The following is a 21,383-nucleotide window of genomic DNA, read 5'->3' as shown; positions in this document are numbered from 1 at the left end:
GATGCAACTGATAGCAAGTACATCAGATAAGAGTGCTGGGTGAAAACCACAGGTGGCAATCCTGGCAAACACGAGAAACAAGGAGACGGAGGAAGAGAAACGGTGCAGGAGACCAAGACAGTAAGGAGCCTACCCTGACACATTCTGGGTCACCCACTCGATACAGTTCTCAGTGGGAATGCCCAGATGGCTGTGATCAAGTCGTGGGTTTGTGCTTGACCAGGTCAGGTGAGCCAGAATATGACCTGGTTGCTCTGATTGCAAGAAGTAATGGCAACCCACTCCAGTCTTCTCGCTTGGAGAATCCCATGGACAGAAGAGCCTGGTGGGCTACGGTCCACGGGGTCGCAGAGTCAGACACGACTGAGTGACTTAACCCTTTCACAGCTCCCCTTAAAACTAAGTGTCTCCAAACCCCCAAAGCCCTTCGGGAGCCAAGTGAGCCAACACTTTCACATGTTGGTTTCAATAATCCACTCTGATGAAAGCGCTGGGTACTGTGTTTTTTTTCCTCCTTTGATTTAAATCTAAAGCTAATCCATCATCCAAACATGACTTCATTAAAACATTCATTTATTCTTATTAGAAATGTTATATGTAGGAGTGCTATATATCAAAATACATCTGGTGTTTTCAAATAGGCTCCCTTTGTTTGACAAATGTACAGTTAGAGGAATTTTTAATAGCACATAATAGCACATTTTCTTTTGCAAAATGTCACGGGCGTCTTTGCTTGTTTTCATTTTCTTTTTAAAGTATTTTTGGTCACACCCCATGGCACGTGGTGGGATCTTAGTTCCCAAACCCCACTCGCCATGTTGGAAGGCAGAGTCTTAACCACTGGACCACCAGCAAAGTCCCTTCTTTCCTTGTTTTTAAATGAAGATCCTAAGTTCAGTTACCTTACACTATTTGAAAGCCACAAATGCCATAGCAAATAAGAGGAGTCTTCATCATAGATTGATCCAAAGCTGCTATTTTGCATTCTCAAATATACCACTGCTGCTGCTGCTGTTGCTAAGTCGCTTCAGTTGTGTCCGACTCTGTGTGACCCCATAGACGGCAGCCCACCAGGCTCCCCTGTCCCTGGGATCCTCCAGGCAAGAACACTGGAGTGGGTTGCCATTTCCTTCTCCAATGCATGAAAGTGAAAAGTGAGTGAAGTCGCTCAGTCGTCTCTGACTCTTAGCGACCCCATGGACTGCAGCCCACCAGGCTCCTCCATCCATGGGATTTTCCAGGCAGGAGTACTGGAGTGGGGTGCCATTGCCCTCTCTGCAAATCTACCACTACAAATTTCAAATCCTATCTCAAAAGAGAAGAGATGTTCTAGATAAGAGTTTCCAAATTTTTTTGGGAGGGTGGGTGGTTATTGTCCTTCCTAAACAGCCCATTTTTAGACTTCATTTCCCCTAATCTCCCAACTAATGCTGGGGACACTGCCACAGTAGTTTAACATACAAAATAGCATAAATATTATTTTTACGCCAAGTTGCAGAATTGGGTCGGAAGATGAGAATTACTGGTGAGAAGCCATCTGGGGTTATGTAAGTCAAAGCTATGTTTTCTAGGTAGGTTTTGGGTAAAGCTGATAACTATGCAGGAAAACAGGACATATCCACAAACGTTTGTATTCCAGGCCCAGAGAAATCCTCTAGGAGTAAGACAGAGACGTCTAGAATTTCTTGGAGGAGCAAAGCAAAATATGTCCATCAGGAAAACGTGATTTGCGGATGAAACGACCAATGACCGTGTTACAAGGATGCTGTATCTCTGCTCATGTCTTCAGCTCTATTTTGGTTTTGGGATATGTGTCAGGGTGAGAAGCTTGGCCACCGTGAAAAAATGCACAGTGTACAATATTTCAGGGATAGCAAGAGAAAGTGGAAATACTATAATAGGGGTTCCCAGCCTCCAGGATCTAACGCTTGATGCTCTGGGGGTGGGGCTGACATAATCATAACAGAAATAAAGAGCACAATAAATGCCATTTGTTTAAATCCTCCCGAAACCGTTCCCCTTCCCCATCTGTGGAAAAGCTATCTTCCACGAAAGCTGTTCCTGGTGCCAAAAAGTCTGGGCAACCGCTGCTACAGACCAAAGAAAATGGCCTTACAGAAGCCTGGGTCTGCGACAGAGGAATCTTACACATACAGGATCGACAGTCCTGTATGGAAAGGGGGCGCTTTTCCCTTCTACCGAGCAATCTTAGAAAAGAATATTTACATGGGGCACCCACGAACATCAAATTCCTTCTCTTTACTGAAATTTAGTGGCCCGGGAAGAAAAATATCTACAAAGGAGACTCTAATTGGAAACAAAGAGGATTAAACGTTCCCCCAAAGGAACATATTTCCAGCTGTTCGCCTGGAGCCCCTGATTAGGTTTCTTCTTCCTCATCAGAAGGATCGTTAAGTATGATTAGAGCACTCAGATGCAGTGTCAAACGTTTATTCAATTTCTTAATGTTGTATCAGATTCCGGTTAGCTGTAAACTCCAGTACTTTGGCCACCTGATGCGAAGAGCCAGCTCATTAGAAAAGAGCCAGCTCATTATAAAAGACCCTGATGCTGGAAAGATTGAAGGCGGGAGGAGAAGGGGACGACAGAGGAGGAGATGGTTGGATGGCATCACTGACTCAATGGACGTGATTTTGAGCAAGCTCCGGGAGATAGTGAAGGACAGGGAAGCCTGGCAAGCTATCGTCCATGGAGTTGCCAAGAGTTGGACACGACTGAGCGACTGAACAACAAGGATAAGCTATGAACTCACTTGGAGATGCAAACCTCGTAAATACCGCTCACATAGTTCATCCTGAAATTATGCTACACTTTGAAACGGGGCCACTTTCTTCAAAACCCGACCTCTATATTTGAAGCGATTTCACACTTTTGAAAGGTTATGGAGAGTTGGCTGGCTCCCTGGAGAAATTATCGCCTCCGAGCTCTGTAGCCGGATAAATAACTGTACCCCAAGGAATGCAGAACTCTCCAGGGGAAGGCGAAACCTGGTGAAACCCAAGGGAGGCAAAGTCCTTAACTATACTGAGGTGGATGAAAGAGGTTGAAGGGGATGCCTTTGGCTGAAGAGAACAGCTCATGCATCTGAAACTTCTATTTCCAACTTCTTTTATTAAAAGGATCCATCGGAATTTAGGAGGAACAATAGGGGACTTTACAGAGTAAAACAAGAAAAAGGCCCCGTGTAATTTTTTTTTTTTTAATTGAGGCTTGTGCAAGTGCTAAGCTGCTTCGGTTGTGTCTCACTATTTGTGACCCCGTGGACTGTAGCCCACCAAGCTCCTCTGTCCATGGGGTTCTCCAGGCACGAATACTGGAGTGGGTTGCCATGCTCTCCTCCAGGGCGGGATCTTATCTACCCAGGGATCGAACCCAAGTCTCCTGTGCCTTACTTTAAAAAAAAAAAAAGAAAGATTATATCCTATGGCTGATTCATGCTGATGTATGGCAGAAACCACAAAATACTGTAAAGCGACTATCCTGCAATTAAAAGTAAATAAATTTTAAAAAATAAGATCAAAAAAAGAAAGAAAATGGAAGCTTTCCTTGCTATCCACGGACAACTAGAGTTACCGATAGGCTGCCAGGGAGACGGACCAAGAGGTGGCCTTTCGAAAGCAGGCTGGAACGACGTGTATTTCATTCAGAGGGACTGTGTCACCCGCAGGAATGAGGCTGAGCCTCAAAAACCCAGAGTCAACAGTTCAAATCGAGTGTACACAGTGGGAGACAAAGCAGAACATTTTCGAAAGAGGGACATGAGTTTACAACAAGTCATAATTAGGAAATGACCCAGACTGCCTGAGCTTAAGACAATCGATTCCTTTTTTAAGTCTTTATTGAATTTGTTACAAAATTGCTTCTGTTTTATGCCTTTTTTTTTTTTTTCCCTACAGGGCATGTGGGATCTTCACTGCCTCAACCAAGGATTGAACCCACAGCCCCTACACTGGAAGTGCAGAATCTGAACCACTGGATCGTCAGGAAAGTAAGGTGAAAATAATGAATACCTAAATGGAGAGGTGGGCTTCTCTGGTGGCTCAGCTAGTAAAGAATCTGCCCGCAATGTGCGAGACCTGGGTTCGATCCCTGGGTCAGGAAGATCCCCTGGAGGAGGGCATGGCGACCCACTCCAGTCTTCTTGCCTGGAGAATCCCATGGACAGAGGAGCCTGGCGGGCTGCAGTCCATGGGGTCACAAAAAGTCGGACACAACTGAGCGGCTAACACGTTCACTTTTCACAAATGAAGACACAAACCCACGGACCCAGAAACAGTACCGCAGAGAACTGAACAAGTATGCTAAATCCTCATAACAGGCGAGAAGGACATAAAAACCAAGCCTGAAAAGATAAGTGTTGTGAAAAACCGCGCCTGCAGTTCAGAGTCTACACAGAGAACCTGCACAGAAATAACAGGAGGTGTTCCTGTATCCTGTGAAGAAGTTAAATTTGTGCTACGCGTGTCATTCTTCACCTTCCACGTTTATAACTGTTTGAAGAGACATGAACATGCCAGCATGAAAAGTTCTACAAGACCACTTTATAAGAATGATGGAGACCTTGATGGTGAGTCCAGACTACCTGGGTGGGACATCCAACCCCCTCCACTTCCTACCTCTGAGGCTTGGGGTAAATTCCTTCCCTTTCATGTGCCTTACTTTATGCTTTATATAAGCATAAACTATCCCTGGCCCTAAAGGATGAGTATCCAGACTGCACACCTTACAGCATGTCAGAAAGTGGAAGTGTGTTACCCACATGACCAAGGTTACGTACCTGGTAACTGTCGCTAAGGTACTCTCTTTAACAACCTATTTTATACCGCTTATGTACAACACCACATTTTATAAAAGTCACTAAACAGCTGCCCTGCGGATGAACATGTAGAACCTTTCTTTGGACATCATACCTTGGCTCATTTGTTCAAATGCCTGCCAGCGTTTACTCTGCATGCCTGGTGTCAAGTTCATTAACCGGGAGGAAATGTGAAATATTAAAATATTGACATTGACAGCAGGTTCGCTGATTACATGTCGAACCATGATGACGACAGTCACATAAAAAATGGTCACGTGTCTCAAGCTCTCATCAGGCATTACCTCATTCGATCAGAAAATGTACTTCACATGAAACCACCACGAAGGGGAAACTCTTTAGAAAACACTATGTTTTAATATTGTGTTTATAATTAAAAAGAAATTCCCTTCCATTATAACAATTTTTAAAATATTTGTATTTTATACAGCTTCATTGTACATATTTGGGTTTCTAAACTTACTTTCTAGATTCAAGTTTCTATTATGATATATATTCTGTGACTTCTCTCATAGATTCCACAGCACCAAAGATAGTGACTTGCCTCCCAAAAGTCAAAATAATCAAAATTAAATTCATCACCGTAGAGGCCGGGTGTTAGCTCATGGAGACCTTTTTTAATATAAGATTATTTCCTATGGCCAAAGAAAAGCTCTATGTAAACCCCTTTCCCCCAATAGAATCCTGTTCGAGGAATAACAGTTACCCCAGAGCAGGTACAGAAAGGTTCTAAGGTCTAGAGGGATCCATCCAGTTTTCTATGTCTTTGCAATGACCCTGAAAGTGAAAGATGTTGGTTTTCCAATGGGACTGGGTGGATAGGGCCAAGGTACTAAAGGAGTTTTTTTTTTTTTTTGTCTTTTCTCCTCGGGGAGAACAAGCTAGTTTTGCTGAAGCAACTGCAAGACAGTAAGCAGTTACAGAGATGCAGAAGCCTGTTCCCCATTTCAGCAACTTGGTCCCTGACATAATCTTATGCCCTCCATGTGAAAGTCTGTGAGAGCACCCTCACTCTTTCTGCACTGGCTTTTCATCCGACAGGAAATGTTCAAGTCCTACTGGGTCCCAGTAGGTGTCGGGTATCCTTCGGGGTCCCTGGTTACAACGAGACAGGCAAGATCCCAGGCTCCCTGAGTCCTCGAAGATTCAGAGGGACAGAACGCAAACCAGATAACAACGGACAACTTGTGCGGACCTGCGTGCTCAGTCGTGGCCGACTCTGCGACACCCTGGACTGCAGCCCGCCAGGCTCCTCCGTCCACGGCAATTCTCCAGGCAAGAAGACTGGAGCATGTTGCCATGCCCTCCTCCAGGGGAATCTTCCCAACCCGGGGATCGAACTCACATCTCCTGCCTTGGCAGGCAGATTCTTGACTGCTGCGCCATCAGGGAAGCCCCAGGGACGACTTCCATCCTGTTATTAAGACTGTGATAAGCAGTAAAAAGACACTAAAGCAGGATAACAGATACAAGTGTGAGGCTGGGGATAAAACGAGCACACCCTTTCTTGTCCGTCCTGATTTTTCTTGGCCAGACCTTTTCCTCTCCTCCTCTGCACAAACGTGTCTGAAAAAAAGCGTTTTAGTCATTATTTGTATGTTTCTTCTCATGACTAACATGATGAGATGCTCCTAGCATCCTTCACTTCTAATTCCAGGCTCCCGACACCTGTGATACCTCCACTCCCAATATTTTCAAGCTGCACACACCTTAGGTTATTTCTGGCTTTGGTTATGTGCCTTCAAACAGTGTGCCTGAATTCTCTTCTTTATAAAGAACAAGACCCCTTGGTGGCTTTCTTTTGGAGCACTTTTACTTGTCAAAGTTTTCATTCAATACACATCTACGAGGAACCCACAGCCCTATCTCAGTGGAAGGCATCACAAAACAGACTGCATAATCCCTGATTCTTTCTGTCAGAGACTCAGGGAATGGGAGATCAGTGTGAAAACAAGTAATATGCCTAGTCAGCTGGGGAGTTGCCTGGTGGCTCAGTGGTTAAGACTCTGAGCTCCCAATGCAGAGGTCCCAGGTTCGATCCCCGGTCAGGGCACAAGATCCCACTTGCTTGCAACTAAGATCCAAGGCAACCAAAATAAATAAATACCTTCTAAAAAAGGTATTTGTTAACAATGAATACGTAGTCATCTGTGAACAACAAAAAGTAAGGGGCGGCATCCCAATTCTTGATCTAGAATAACACAGAGACCTGACTTGATGCTGAAGCTGAAGCTCCAATCCTTTGGCCACCTGATGTAGAGAACCGACTCATTGGAAAAGACCCTGATGCTGGGAAAGATTGAAGGCAGGAGGAGAAGGGGGCGACAGAGGATGAGATGGTTGGATGGGATCACCAGCTCAATGGACATGGGTTTGGGTAAACTCCAGGAGATGGTGATGGACAGGGAAGCCTGGCGTGCTGCAGTCAATGGGGTGGCAAAGAGTCAGACACAACTGAGCGACTGAACAGCAACAACTGCGGTAGAAGGTATGAATATTGTGTTTTCACTTAATCCCTCCACGAGGACCTGGGCAGAATGGTGTTTTCCTCTGAGAGGTGAGTCCCTGAAACACGTATTAGCGTTTATTTGACCTCAAGAAGCACCCGTCAATGACTGTGACTTGAAGCCTTCCCTGGGACCTTCCCTGGGAGTTAATTACGTTTCTCAAGTTTTTAAGAAAAACAAAAACAAAAACTCAGAAATGCAGGAACAAGGACCGCCGCTCCGGAGACCTCAGGGAACAAGACAGGGCACTTTTTCGAGTGATCACAAAGGCCCCAGGTCCTGAATCCCAGCCCCCCATCTGATGGGTGTGATGATGGTCAAGTCTGAGCTAGCTCCGCCCTAGGGGCAATCCACTGCAGCCACTGGGGCCAGGGTTGGGATGGCCCCTGAGAAAACGTGTCCAGAGAAGCTGCCACAGGCCCTACAAGTGGACTAGCAGGCCCAGCTTTTACCGCCTGAGTGCACCGGGGATGAAAAATGAGGCGTCAACCTTCCCGGGGTGCTAGTGGTAAAGAGCCCTCCTGCCAATTGAGGAGAAATCCAGAGTTCCACCACTGGGTCGGAAGATCCCCTGGAGGAGGAAGTGGCAACCCATTTCAGTTCTCTTGCCTGGAAACCCCCGTGGACAGAGGAGCCTGGTGGGCTACAGTCCACGGGGTCGCAAAGAGTTGGACACGACTGAGCCACAGTGGCGGGTCCACGTCTTCCTCCTTCTCCACAACCTGGGATGGAGGAAAATCAAAGAAGTTCAAGGCCACTGACTCTAAGCGTGACTCGGTAATTTTTAAGTCCGTGAAGAGTTATTACGGAGAGAATTTGGGCCACCCCCTCCTAGTCTCCATAGACAAAGAATAAATGGATTTAAATGCCAACAAGGGAAGGTTAGGTTAGAGTTTTAAAAGGATGTCTCAACGGTAAAAGTTATTAAGCATTAACCTAGGATTCTTAGGGTAGTAAAAAAAAAGAAAAGATCTAATATTTCATCTTAAAAATCACTGAAGTCACAGTTTCTTTTATGTACAATGGATGGTTATAAGAAGGCTTTGGGATATTGAAAAAAGACCTACCAGAAGAAACAAAAGATTTTTACAGTCATATTTGAGAGCATGGAAATTAGGCAATCTCACAGTGTCCAGAGAGTGATGAATAATTGGTAAGATCAGTCTTAAGTCAGTGACTTAAAAATAGATAGACCTAAACAATAATGAAGTTCTCTAGAGTGGATCACTTTATGTTGGATTCTGTGTCTTGGGACTGCCCGAGATGAGAAAGTCTCTTTACTGAAGTGTCCTGGGTCAGTTAAAACCATCTGGGGGCATTTCAAGGCAGACGCGCCGTATTCAGATATGTTTTTATCAGAAGACTCTGAAAGTTGTCCCAGTTCAGTCCAGTCGCTCAGTTGTATCTGACTCCTTGCGACCCCATGAACTCCAGCACCCCACGCCCCTGTCCATCGCCAACTCCCGGAGTTTACTCAAACTCATGTCCATTGAGTCGGGGATGCCATCCAACCAACTCATCCTCTGTCATCCCCTTCTCCTCCTGCCTTCGATCTTTCCCAGCATCAGGGTCTTTTCAAATGAGTCAGTTCTTTGCATCAGGTGGCCAAAGCATTGAAGCTTCAGCTTCAACATCAGTCCTTCCAGTGAATATTCAGGACTGATTTCCTTTAGGATGGACAGGTTCTCCATGCAGTCCAAGGGACTCTCAAGAGTCTTCTCCAGCACCACAGTTCAAAAGTTGTCTCAGCTGGCTTCAAACATGAAAGGCAACCTATGGTGTCCTCAGAGTGGTCATGGGGGTTTGTGAGAAACACATTTTTTTTCTTTCAACAAACTATACAAATTAAAGCATCCATGCATGTTATATAGAATGGGAAATTATTGATGAAAAACAGGAGAACAAGTATAAATGAAGCACTGTCATTACAAGTGATGTGTTGGTAATAACAGAATAGATAAATGCTTAAGCATCCAAAGTTTTCAGCATCTTGTCCCCAAACTTCTTTCTGTAACAGCACTGGATATCCACATTTAAATCATTATCATTCACAAGCCTTCACAGTCATCAGGTGTTAATTTTGCTTTATTTGGTAAAAGTTCAGTTTCAAGTTTTGAAGGGGGGCATATATCATGTGTGCTGATGAGACAGTACTGAACTTATCAAAATAAATGATGATGAGAGAGTACTGAACTTATCAAAATAAGTCCATCCATTTCCAAATTGTATTTATTATATATAGATCTCTATGTGAACATATCTCCTTACACATCTCCTCCCCCAAATAAAACACAAAAGCATGTATTCATCATTTGTCACACTGTTTTTAGGAAAATGGGATTAAGTGCTTTGTGCTATATTACTAAGGAGTCCAAAGAAGGTGTGTGTACAATGGAGTGATCAGAGATTAGCAAAAAGTCACCAAGTGGACACACACACACACACATACACAAAGTGTATTCTTTCAGGCAAGATCTATCTATCCATTGACTGACTCCAGCATACTCTGGACTTTGCAACTTCCAAGTGGAAGTAAAGGCCCAATTAAAATATTATCTAACTTTTTCTCTTTTTTGAATTCGGGAGAGTTCAGCTGGATGTTAAAAGCTGGACTTGTAGCAGTGACCCAATTTGTGTTTGTCATGTCCTTCCCCCACAACCTCAACTGTGGTATGGGCAATGTTCCCTAATTACCTCTACTCATAAAAATGGTTTTCCCCAATCCACTTCTGGGCTCATTCATGTTCACAATGCATGTGTGTATGTGTGTGTGTCTTCTTGTGTGTGTGTGCAGTCCAAGGGACCCTCAAGAGTCTTCTCCAACACCACAGTTCAAAAGCATCAATTCTTGGGTGCTCAGCTTTCTTCACAGTCCAACTCTCACATCCATACATGACCACAGGAAAAACCATAGCCTTGACTAGATGGACCTTTGTTGGCAAAGTAATGTCTCTGCTTTTGAATATGCTATCTAGGCTGGTCATAACTTTCATTCCAAGGAGCAAGCGTCTTTTAATTTTATGGCTGCAGTCACCGTCTGCAGTGATTTTGGAGCCCAGAAAAATAAAGTCTGACACTGTTTCCACTGTTTCCCTATCTATTTGCCATGGAGTGATGGGACCGGATGCCATGATCTTAGTTATGATCTTAGAGAACACAATGGAAATGTCAAACTCTGGCTGCCTGGGTCTCTCCCTGCAGAGCCAGAGCAATGACCAATCTCTGTCCTCAATCTACAGACACCCAGGAGCTGCTCTGAACATTCCCCACAAGCCTGGAAAGACCTACATCCGCCCCGGGAGGCAGAAGCACAGGGGAATTTGAGCGCTTTCTGGATGAAGTAAAGAAACGTGTGCGTGTTCAGTCGTGTCCGACTCTTTGCGATCCCATGATCACAAAGCCAGACTTCGTCCTTTGTCATCTCCCGGAGTTTGCTCAAATTCAAGTCCATCGAGTCGGGAATGCACAGTCAACTTTTAGGGACCGTGATCTGAAGTTGTATCTCGGCAACCCAGATAAAAAAGGATTGACTTCCTTGGCTTGGTTCACAGAATCAGAACATGATGCAATTAACAGTGCAGCCAGAAATGTGCAGATTACCCTCTCACCCACAGACGCCTGGAACCCGACCATAGCAAACAGAGCTGCTGCTCGATGGAGGAAGGCAGTGGGGTGTGTGTGTGTGTCTGTGTGTGTGTCTGTGTGTGTGTGTGTGTGTTGGGGGTGGGGCTGTGAAATGAAAATACAGAGGCTGGAATCAAAACTCAGAAAATTCAGGGCAACTTCCCTGGTGGCCCAGAGGCTGACACTCTGAGCCCCCAACGCAGGGGGTCCGAGTTTGAACCCTGGTCAGGGAACGTGCCTGCATGTGCCACAGCCAACAGTCCACATGCCACAGAGAAGATCACAGATGCCCCAGGCTGCAACTAAGACCTGCTGAGTCAAAGAAATAATTTTTTTTTTTTTAATTCGTGGACTTCCTTGGTGATGCACTGGGTAAGAGTCTACCGGTCATTGCAGGAGGCATGGGTTCAGTCCTTGATCTGGGAGCATCCCACATGCCATGGGGCCACCAGGCCCACACACCACAACTACTGAAGCCTGAGGGCCCTAGAGCCAGAGCTCCCCAACATGAGAACCATCAAAATGAGAAGCTCACTCACCGCAATGAGAGAGTAGCCTTTACTCGCCACAACTACAGAGTAGCCCTTACTCCCCGCAGCAAGAGAAAGCCCATGTGTAGCAAAGAAGACCCAGTGCACCCAAAAGAACCCAACCAAATAAATACATAAAAATTTTAAAACCACTACATTAAAACATTTTTTTAAAAACTCACAAAATTCAGACCCAAAGAGGAATAATTCTCTCATCGTGTAGAATCACTGGTTTGATGGGCAGCAACCTGGGCGCTCAGATGCACCTCCCAGCTGAGCGTTGAAGATGCTGACGGCAGCACATGCACTTGATGGCCATGGCCACTGGGTCAGGGGATACAGAGGTTCCTGCTCCCACGCTGCCGACAGTGTCTTAGTCGAGATGCCCCCAGGAGCAGGAGGCAAGACTAGGATGGGCATTGTTTCCTGGGAGAAGAAGGTGAAGAGGTGAGACAGGGAAAAGGATAAAAAAAACAAGGAAGAAGAGGTTAACAGTAGGTACCCTTGTGGAGGGATGGGCTCAGTCCCACCAAGACTGTATACAACATGCCTCAAAGTTACCCAAAGTCACCCAACTGAGGGTTCAAGAACCTGGGACATGTCACCCCAACTCCAGTCCTGATGGGTTGACCTTCCCTGGCAAACAAGTGCCAGGGCTTCTGGTCTACTCCTTCCTGGGGTTCAGATGGTGCCCACTGGGGTGACCTCTGGGGGTGGTGTGTATATGGGGTGGACCACACCAGCATCTGGTACTTTTAAGAGTATAGCTAGATCTCACATCCTGATCAGAGGAGGCCAACCTTGCCAAGGAATCCTAAGACTTGGTCCAGTACTTCCTTGGTGGCCCAGGGGTTAAGAATCCACCTGCCAACACACAGGACACGAGTTCGATCCTTGCTCTGGGAAGATTCTACACGCCTCGGGTCAATTACACCCACAAGTGACCACCACTGAGCCTGTGCGCCCCAGAGCCTGTGCTCCTCAGCAAGAGAAGGCATCACAATGAGAAGCTCAACTGCAACTACAGAAGGCCTGCATGCAGCAATGAAGACCCGGCACAGCCAAAAATAAGTTAATAAGTAATATTTTTTGTGTGTTTGGTCCAAAATTGCTACAGGAGTCTCCTTCCACAATCGAGCACTTTCCTTCCCAACCTGGACATTCTCAGACACATGGCTGCTGCGTCTTGCTATGGGGTGTCAGAGAAGACTCTTCACCGGAGTTGAGCATTGGGCTTAAACTGGCTTGAGTCGCTTCTGTTACATCTTTCAATGTGTACCATTCTTTCTAGGCCCTAAGAGTTACTTCTTTCCTCTGAGAGTCCACGTTGTACAGCTAGCTAGGAGTAGACACTCGTGTTTACTTCAGATTGTAATGCTTAGCTTATGCTCAAGTCTGTCCAAAATCCGTGATACTTGTAAGGCTCAAAGGGAAGGCATGTGTGGGTCTGAAGCTCTTTTCTTGAAAGTGAAGTTGCTCAGTCATGTCCAACTCTTTGTGACCCCACGGACTGCAGCCTTCCAGGCTCCTCTGTCCATGGGATTTTCCAGGCAAGAGTACTGGAGTGGGGTACCATTGCCTCCTCCATAATATACTATAGTCAACTACCCCAGGCATTGCTGGGATTTGAACCCAGGATCTCCTGTTTACTAGACAGGCGCTTTAACCAGCTAAGCCACGGCGAGGGCTATGTAAATTCACAGCACATCTATTGGGTTGGCCGCAAGTCTCGTCTAGGTTTTCTCATAATATCTGATGGAAAAACTCAAACGACCTTTTGGCCAACTCAATGTATACACAAATGTAAGAAACGGGACGCCCACCTAAGAGCTGTATTAAAGACTCCTGAGCCCGTTTAAGTATCCTATGACACTTCGTCTCTCCCTGAGTAGTTTCTCCTAGAAAAATGGCAACAAAGAGCAATTATTTAATATCTGCAGAGTTCAAGTCGCTCCAAGGTGGCAACTCCCCCCCTCCTGTCATTGTTCAGTCGCTCAGGCCTGTCTGATTCTTTGTGACTCCATGGACTGCAGCACACCAGGCTTCCCTGTCCTTCACCATCTCCTGAAGTTTGCTCAGACTCATGTCCATTCAGTTACTGATATTATCCAACTATTTCATCCTCTGCCATCCCCTTCTCCTCCTGCCCTCAATCTTTCCCAGCATCAGGGTCTTTTCCAACCATCAGGTGGCCAAAGTCTTGGAGCTTCAGCTTCAGCATCAGTCCTTCCAATGAATATTCAGGGTTGATTTCCTTTAGGATGGACTGGTTTCATCTCCTTTTAGTCCATGGGGACTCTCAAGAGCCTTCCCACCTCTAGAGACAAAAATATACCTCTCAGCAATACCAAAGTGACATCTCTTGGCTTTGGAATAAACCTATTAACACAAATGATGATCAGGCTTCACCAAACGTTTCACATCATGTGCTTAAGCCAGCCAAGCACAACCCTTCCCAGCCCCAAACACGTGCTGATAAAGGTAACAGAGTGGAAAATGACCTCTTGCACACAGCTCTGCCCCTGTGAAAAGAGCATCTTGCTTGTCCTGACGTAGGTGCCATGCTGATCATGGCCTGTGCTCGTCAGACTCCTGGAATCAGTGGCTGCATAATCTCTGAGAATAGACTTTGTGGGGAGAAGTTTTGATATTTATGATAAGGAGATGGATATTTTCAACTTGTAGTGAAAGGTATGACAAACCTACACAGCATATTAAAAAGCAGACATGTTGCTTTGCCAACAAAGGTCCATATAGTCAAAGCTATGTTTTTTCCAGTAGTCATGTACAGTTGTGAGAGTTGTACCATGAAGAAGTCTAAACACCGGAGAACTAATGCTTTTGAATTGTGGTGCTGGAGAAGACTCTTGAGAGTCCCTTGGACTGCAAAGAGATCAAACCAGCCCATCGTCAAGGAAATCAGTCCTGAATATTCATTGGAAGGACCGATGCTGAAGCTGAAACTCCAATACTTTGGCCACTGATTCGAACAGCTTACTCACTAGAAAAGACTCTGATGATGGGAAAGATTGAAGGCAACAGAAGGGGATGACAGAGGATGAGATGGTTGGATGGCATCACCGACTCAATGGACATGAGTTTGATCAAACTCTGCGAGACAGTGAAGGACATGGAAGCCTGGCGTGCTGCAGACCATGGGGTCACAAAGAGTTGGACACCATTTAGTGACTCAACAGTTTTCAAAGGACAAGAAATTTATTCTGGTTACTTGAGTGTGTCCTCTGTGGGCTCAGTTTCAAGACCAATTTTCAGGAATCTTTGAGAGACAGACCAAGCTAATGTATACGACAAATTCCCATGGACATCTCTGCTCTCTTTTCACTTAGATTGTTGCACGAGGCCTATCTGGGGCCCTTTCATTACGGGACTTTCCCAAGTTCCAGAGATTGGAAATGCACACAGAACACAGTAAAATTCAACGGTGGTGATTTCAAAGCTTGCAGGTTCATCAATATTTATGGAGTCGGATTACAGTCATTTCCAGGTGATGCCATCACCATCTGAAGCTATCTTGTCTGAGTTAATTTTAAAGTTTAAATGCATGCGGTAGTCATGATGTTTTACTGTTTAATCGTCTGTTACCTGGGTCTAGATGCCAGACTTACAGGCGCATTGAAAAATGCATGCGGAAATAATCAGGTGTCATTCTATTTCATCTCCTACTCGGAGTTTAAGTGGTAAGTTAATTGAAAGTGTGTGCAGTTAACATATTTCATAATTTGGATATGTAAGCTAAAATATACCTTTGAAATACATTTTCCTGAAATGGTGTGGAACGTATCATTTGGAGACTTTCAAAAACCCTGACATTTAAATCCAAGTGTTCAGCCTGGTGTGTGTACTTGGCGGAAATGGACTGCTATAGATTTAAACCTTTTTGAGCGTTGTGCTAAAACTAGACTTAGAAGCTTACCAAACACTTTTCTTTTTTTTTTAGAAAATGAAAAACAAATAAATGACGAAGAGTATTTTCCAAGTTAATTAGATATGGGTGAGAGGATAAGAGAAATATTTGTTTCTGGAGGCTGGGCAGAAGGTCTAGCACACGATGGGTAGTCGATACACATTCGGTCAATAGATAAATGAGGCTCAAATGCAGTCTTTAGGCAATGAATTTGCCGATCACAGTCAATTACATGAAACAATTAAACCACCCTTTCCAATCAGGACTTGCATTAACAATATGCAAGACTTGGAATTCCCCGGGGGTGCAGTGGTTAAGACTCAGACCTCCGAATCTCCGGGGGCTGCGTTCGAGCCCCAGTCAAGGAACTAGATCCCATATGACACAACCAAAGATCTACAGGCTACAACAAAAACTGAAGCTTCTGCAGGCAATGACCAAGACCCCGCACAGCCAAAAAAAAAAAAAAAAATTCACTATCAGGCCCTTTATAAAAAAATGTTTGCTCATGTCCGCTCAATAACCATTGACTGCTTAAAGATTAGGTTAACTTTTGGGGAAAAAAAAAAACAAACTGTAAAATGATCTCATTTTACTCTTTAATATTTTATAATACAAATATTTGAAGATGATCAATAATAAATGATGCGGGCAAAGGAAATCCCAAACCACTAAGAAGTGACTGAGAAGGCAAAAGCCAAGACTTTAAAATAAGAGAAGACTTAGAATTTAAAACTTTTTAAGCTAAAGAATCTTCCCAGGTGGCGCTAGAGGTATAGAACCCGGCTGCCAATGCAGGAGTCAGTAGGAGACTTGCATTCCATCCCTGAGTCGGGAAGATCCCCTGGAGAAGGGAATGGCAACCCATCCCAGTATGCTGGCCTGGGAAATCCCAAGGACAGAGGAGCCTGGCGGGCTGCAGTCCATGGGGTCCCAAAGATCTGGACACAACTGAAGTGACTAGGAATCTACAATTAGAAACACAAAACTTGGCCCTCAGCTCCTGGCACACCCACAAAGAAATAAGGAAAAGAGGAAACTTTGTTTCTCTGTCTCTTTGCCTCTCCTTCTAAGTCTTCCTCAACTTTGAGAGTAATTTCTCATGTGGATTTTTATCAACACTTGTTAATCTAGAGAGTCAGAAAAACAGCTGTGCCTACCAGGAAGCCTGATGATATAGGTCTTTAGTAGGAAACGGCTTCCCAGGTGGCATTAGTGGTAAAGAATCTGCCCGCCATGTATGAGTTCCAGGTTCGATCCCTGGGTCTAGAAGATCACCTAGAGAAGGGAATGGCAACCCACTCCAGTATTCTTGCCTGGAGAACCCCATGGACAGAGGAGCCTGGCGGGCTACAGTCCACGAGGTTGCAGAGAGTCGGACACAACCGAAGCAAAGTAGAAAAGCAGAAAAGTGTAGACAGGCGGGCTATAGTCCACAGGGTCACAAAGAGTCGGACACATCTTAGTGACCAAGCATGCACACAGGAACACATGAGTAGTCCCAAACTTCAGGGCCACGGTCAAGGTAGAGGAGAGAGAAGTTGCTCAGTCCTGTCTGACTCTTTTCGACCCCGTAGACTGTAGCCCACCAGGATCCTCCATCCACGGGATTCTCCAGGCAAGAATACAGGAGTGGGCTGCCATTTCCTTCTCCAGGGGATCTTCCCGACCCAGGGATAGAACCCTGGTCTCCCGCATTCTGGGCAGACGCTTTAACTTCTGAGCCACCAGGGAAGCCCCCAAGGTAGAGGCGGTGGTGCTAGTTACATTAAATTAGACTTCCTCAGGTTTCAACCTCTTAGGACACTAGCCTAAGATGTTTTGTGTGTTCTCTGTTTTTCCTTAGGAAGTGTTTGGAGGAAATTACCACTTGGGACGCTTTAGCCCACAAGCCTTAAAATAATCCTAGGCAACTTTGGTTCTACAATCTATGACAATAGGTTCCACCCATGGCAAGACCTCCAGGACAGATTTATGAAACAAAATTATCTTATAAAGAAAGGCCTTGAAAGTGAGGAGTAAATAGAGGTGAGGATCCATTCCAACCGAGACCAGAGGTTTTTTGAACTTACTTACAAAAGAGAAACAGACTCATTTAAGGTGATCAAGGCGAAGAATGGGGAGAGGAGATAAACTGGGACTTTGGGATGGACATGTACACACTGCGCTATTTACAATGGATAGTCAACAAGAGTCTACCGTACAGCACAGGCAACTGTGCTCAACACTCTGTAACAACCTAAATGGGAAAAGAATCAACTGCAGAAGAAAAAAAAGGGGATATATGTACATGCTTGGCTGATTCACTTTGCTGTACAGCAGAAACTAGCACAACACTGTAAAATAAATATGTAAAATGTGAAGGTGTAAGTTGCTCAGCCATGTCCGGCTCTTTGCGACCCCATGGACTGTAGGTTCCTCTGTCCCTAGGATTCTCCAGGCAAGAATACTGGAGTGGGTTGCCGTGCCCTCCTCCAGGGGGTCTTCCCAACCCAGGAATCGAACCTGGGTCTCCTGCATTGGACAGGTGGTTTCTTTACTGTCTGAGCCACTAAGGAAACTCCAAATCAACTATACTCCAATTAAAAAAAAAAAAAAGAGTGACTGCCTTACTCATCCTTCCAAAATTTCCAAGTTTCCGATTTCCAAGTTTCTAAGTTAGTGACACTGCTCTCTGGGTGCTGCTGAGCCGTTCTGTAAATTGAGTTTGTGAACTTGACCCTGAGTTCATCCAAAGCGTCAGGTTCTGATGAATGAACAATAATATTCAGGGCTTTGCATCAGCCCTGGGCTCATCTAAAATGATTAAAACTTAAAATTGCACATGGGTTTTGTGACGCCCCCTCTAAACGGGACGTAGTTAAAGAGGATTATTTCTCAAGCATGGATTTGAGAAAACAAAAGCCTTCTGTTTTAACAGTGACGTAGAGAACGGTACAGACTCCCAGAGCAAGTAAACCATTAGGGAAATGCAAAGCAGCTCCCAGCGCATCACGAGTTTAAGCTAGATACTTGGAGATGTATTGCAAAAGATTATTTCTGAATCCAAGGTATGCCTTTTTAAAGGTCACCCCAGGAAAGAAGTCTCTGTGCGAGCTACACTGATTTATATGTATTCATAAATGACTGTGTTTTTAAAGTTCAGTAATCGTGATGTTTGAAACCAGCCAGATCTCTCCTAAGACCAGTAGGAGCAAGACATTTCATTTTGGTAACACTCTCCAGCAGAAATAACGGTTTTAATAATGCAACCTTCAGTGTTCACTCTGATCCTCAGCACTGCGGTGTTTCTACCGTAAAAACTGCATGGGAGCCGTGTTGCCTGGAGCGAGCTGACAGGCAGAGTTAACTGTATCCTTACAACTTACTTCTGGGTCCACAAAGAACCATGCCTGACGGCATCATGAGGGGTCCCCTTCTTCTCCTGAACCTGCAGTACATGCCTGAACCCGAAAATCTCTTCAGCCTCTCACAGAATCATGACCTAAATGCTAACTTGCTTTTGTGGGCTCTGTTGACAAAGCAACTTGCTAGTTCCTGTTCTGCATATCTACATACTCTCAGAGACTGAGAACTTGCACCCCATTTAACTCTTCTCCACTTGACTTCCCTGGTGGCTCAGACGGTAAAGTGTCTACCTACAATGCAGGAGACCTGGGTTCGATGCCTGGGTCGGGAAGATCTCCTGGCAAAGGAAATGGCACCCCACTCCAGTATTCTTACCTAGAAAATCCCATGGACGGAGAAGCCTGGTAGGCTACAGTCCATGGGGTCGAAAAGAGTGGAACACGCCTCAGTGACTCCACTCACTCCACTTCAGAAGGTGCTTGTGCTATATTCTCATGTGCCAAGAACACGTCTTCTTTATGGTTGAAGACTCAATCGAATCTTTCTCGCCTCTTGAAGACGGGGGGGATGATCACAAAACTTCCACCCAAGAACTTGGAGTATGGCTGTATTCTCTGTTTCATCTCTTGAATGTCTTTGTCTCCCAGGTCCCGTCTTTCCTATTTCCACCACCCAGTGTTTCTTTTCAAATGATGTCCATGTGAGTAGGCAAGGTACCATGACCTCGTGGAGCTGGGAGAGGGAGCCGTGGGTCCTTCCACAAGGATGACCGAAATTCTCACTCTTCTCTGTGGCAGAAGGACCTGTGTGGTCTGGTTGCTGGACTCACTGACATCTGTCCACTCTGTTCTTCCGGGAGGATGTGCCCGGAAGCCCAGCCACGTGTTCCAGGTCTCCAAGTATGAACATGGCCAACTATCCTCCTCTCTCAGCCCTCGCTGACCCCTTAGTCTTCTCAGCTCCTCCGTATCTCCTCATTAAAGCCTACGTAAAACTTTGGATCCCATACTTGTGACACAAACACTCAGGGGAGCCACAAGCACTGCCCCCAGTTCATCAAAACACAGCTTCAGACAATTCATCAAAACACTGCCCCCAAAGCTCCTAAATCATGTGAGAACAAGAGCCACTGCACAAATCATCTTTCTCTGACAGCCTGCTCATGTCCCAAGCAAAGACTAGAGAGATAGCTCCGAAATTCCAAGTCATTTCCCAACCGTTTCAACGTTGGTCACTGTTTTTGTTCGGTCGCTAAGTTTTTGCGAGCCCATGGACTGCAGCATGCCAGGCTTCTCTGTCCTTCACCATCTCCTTGCTACTGCTGCTGTTGCTAAGTCACTTCAGTCGTGTCTGACTCTGTGCGATCCCATAGATGGCAGACCACCAGGCTCCTCTGTCCCTGGGATTCTCCAGGCAAGAACACTGGAGTGGGTTGCCATTTCCTTCTCCAATGCATGAAAGTGAAAAGTGAAGTCACTCAGTCATGTCTGACTCTTAGTAACCCCATGGACTGCAGCCTACTAGGCTCCTCCGTCCATGGGATTTTCTAGGCAAGAGTACTGGAGTGGGGTGTCATTGCCTTCTCTGCACCATCTCCTTAGGTTTGCTCAAATTCATGTCCATTGAGTCGGTGATGCTATCTGACCATCTCATCCTCTGCCGCCCCATTCCCTTCAATGTTTCCTATGTCTCCTGCATTGGCAGGTGGATTCTGTACCATTGAGCCACCTGGGAAACTCCTTTCAATGTTTAGGTAGCTCCAACCTGGAGGAGGAAGAGGAGAATCCTGGTAACTGATCGCTGTCTGTCTTTCCACCCTTGCTCACAGTACACGAGGACAGTAGAGACAGACTTCCTATTTCATTTTCTTCTAGCGGTCATATTCTCCTTGAAGATAGAGCCATGGTGCCAACCCAGTCTTAAGGACTGCTATAGAAGGAATGTCTGTGACTCCCTCGAATTCATATGCGGAAATCTTTTCCCCGGTGGTATGGTTTTAGCAGGGATGGCATTAGGAGGGATGGTATTAGGAAGTGACGAAGTCATTAGGGTGGAGCCCTCAGAATGAGATAAGTGCTCTTCTAAAGAGGCCCCAGAGAGCCCCCTCGCCTCTCCCACCCTATGAGGAGAGAAGACGTCTTCAGAGAGAAGACGGCCATCTTTGAACCAGGAAGCAGGCTCTCATCAGACACCAAGCCTGCCAGGGACTTGAACTTGGTCTTCCAGCCTCCAGGAAAGTGAGACATGTATTTCTACTCTTTATAAGCCACCCTGATGTGTGTGCTAAGTCACTCAGTCGTATCCAACTCTTTGCAACCCTATGGACTGTAGCCCACCAGGCTCCTCTGCCTATGGGATTCTCCAGGCAAGAATCCTGGGCTGGGTTGCCATTTCCTTCTTCAGGGGTCTTCTCGACCCAGGGATGGAACCCAGTCTCCTGCTGTCTGCTGCACTGGCAGACAAGTTCTTTACCACAGCGCCACCTGGGCAGTCCATAAGCCACCCAGGCTGTGGTATCCCATTCCAGCAGCCCCAGGACCAAGGCAAGGGCAGAAACTGTCATGACACCATTGAAGACGCATTATCTGACCAGCACTGCTATCGTCCCTTGG

General features: G+C 45.6%; 1 long non-coding RNA gene and 1 other non-coding gene across 3 annotated transcripts in view; both read right to left on the bottom strand.

The window, feature by feature from the left end:
* Positions 1-11,081: 11,081 nt before the first annotated feature.
* The window catches only part of LOC147339718 (uncharacterized), a 246,175-nt gene continuing 235,873 nt past the window's right edge, over positions 11,082-21,383 (bottom strand). For both annotated transcript variants that reach the window (XR_015158979.1, XR_015158977.1), the window contains one exon: positions 11,082-11,924. This is a non-coding gene — a long non-coding RNA (uncharacterized LOC147339718). The remainder of the gene's footprint in view (positions 11,925-21,383) is intronic.
* On the bottom strand, positions 13,104-13,186 carry TRNAT-AGU (transfer RNA threonine (anticodon AGU)). The gene has a single exon. It is a non-coding gene; the product is annotated as a tRNA-Thr (tRNA).

This window comes from Bos grunniens, chromosome X (genome assembly GCF_055505025.1).
Source record: "Bos grunniens cultivar Pamir isolate PY7600 chromosome X, Bosgru_T2T1.0, whole genome shotgun sequence".
Lineage (NCBI taxonomy): Eukaryota > Metazoa > Chordata > Mammalia > Artiodactyla > Bovidae > Bos > Bos grunniens.
This window is presented reverse-complemented; position numbering and strand designations above follow the sequence as displayed.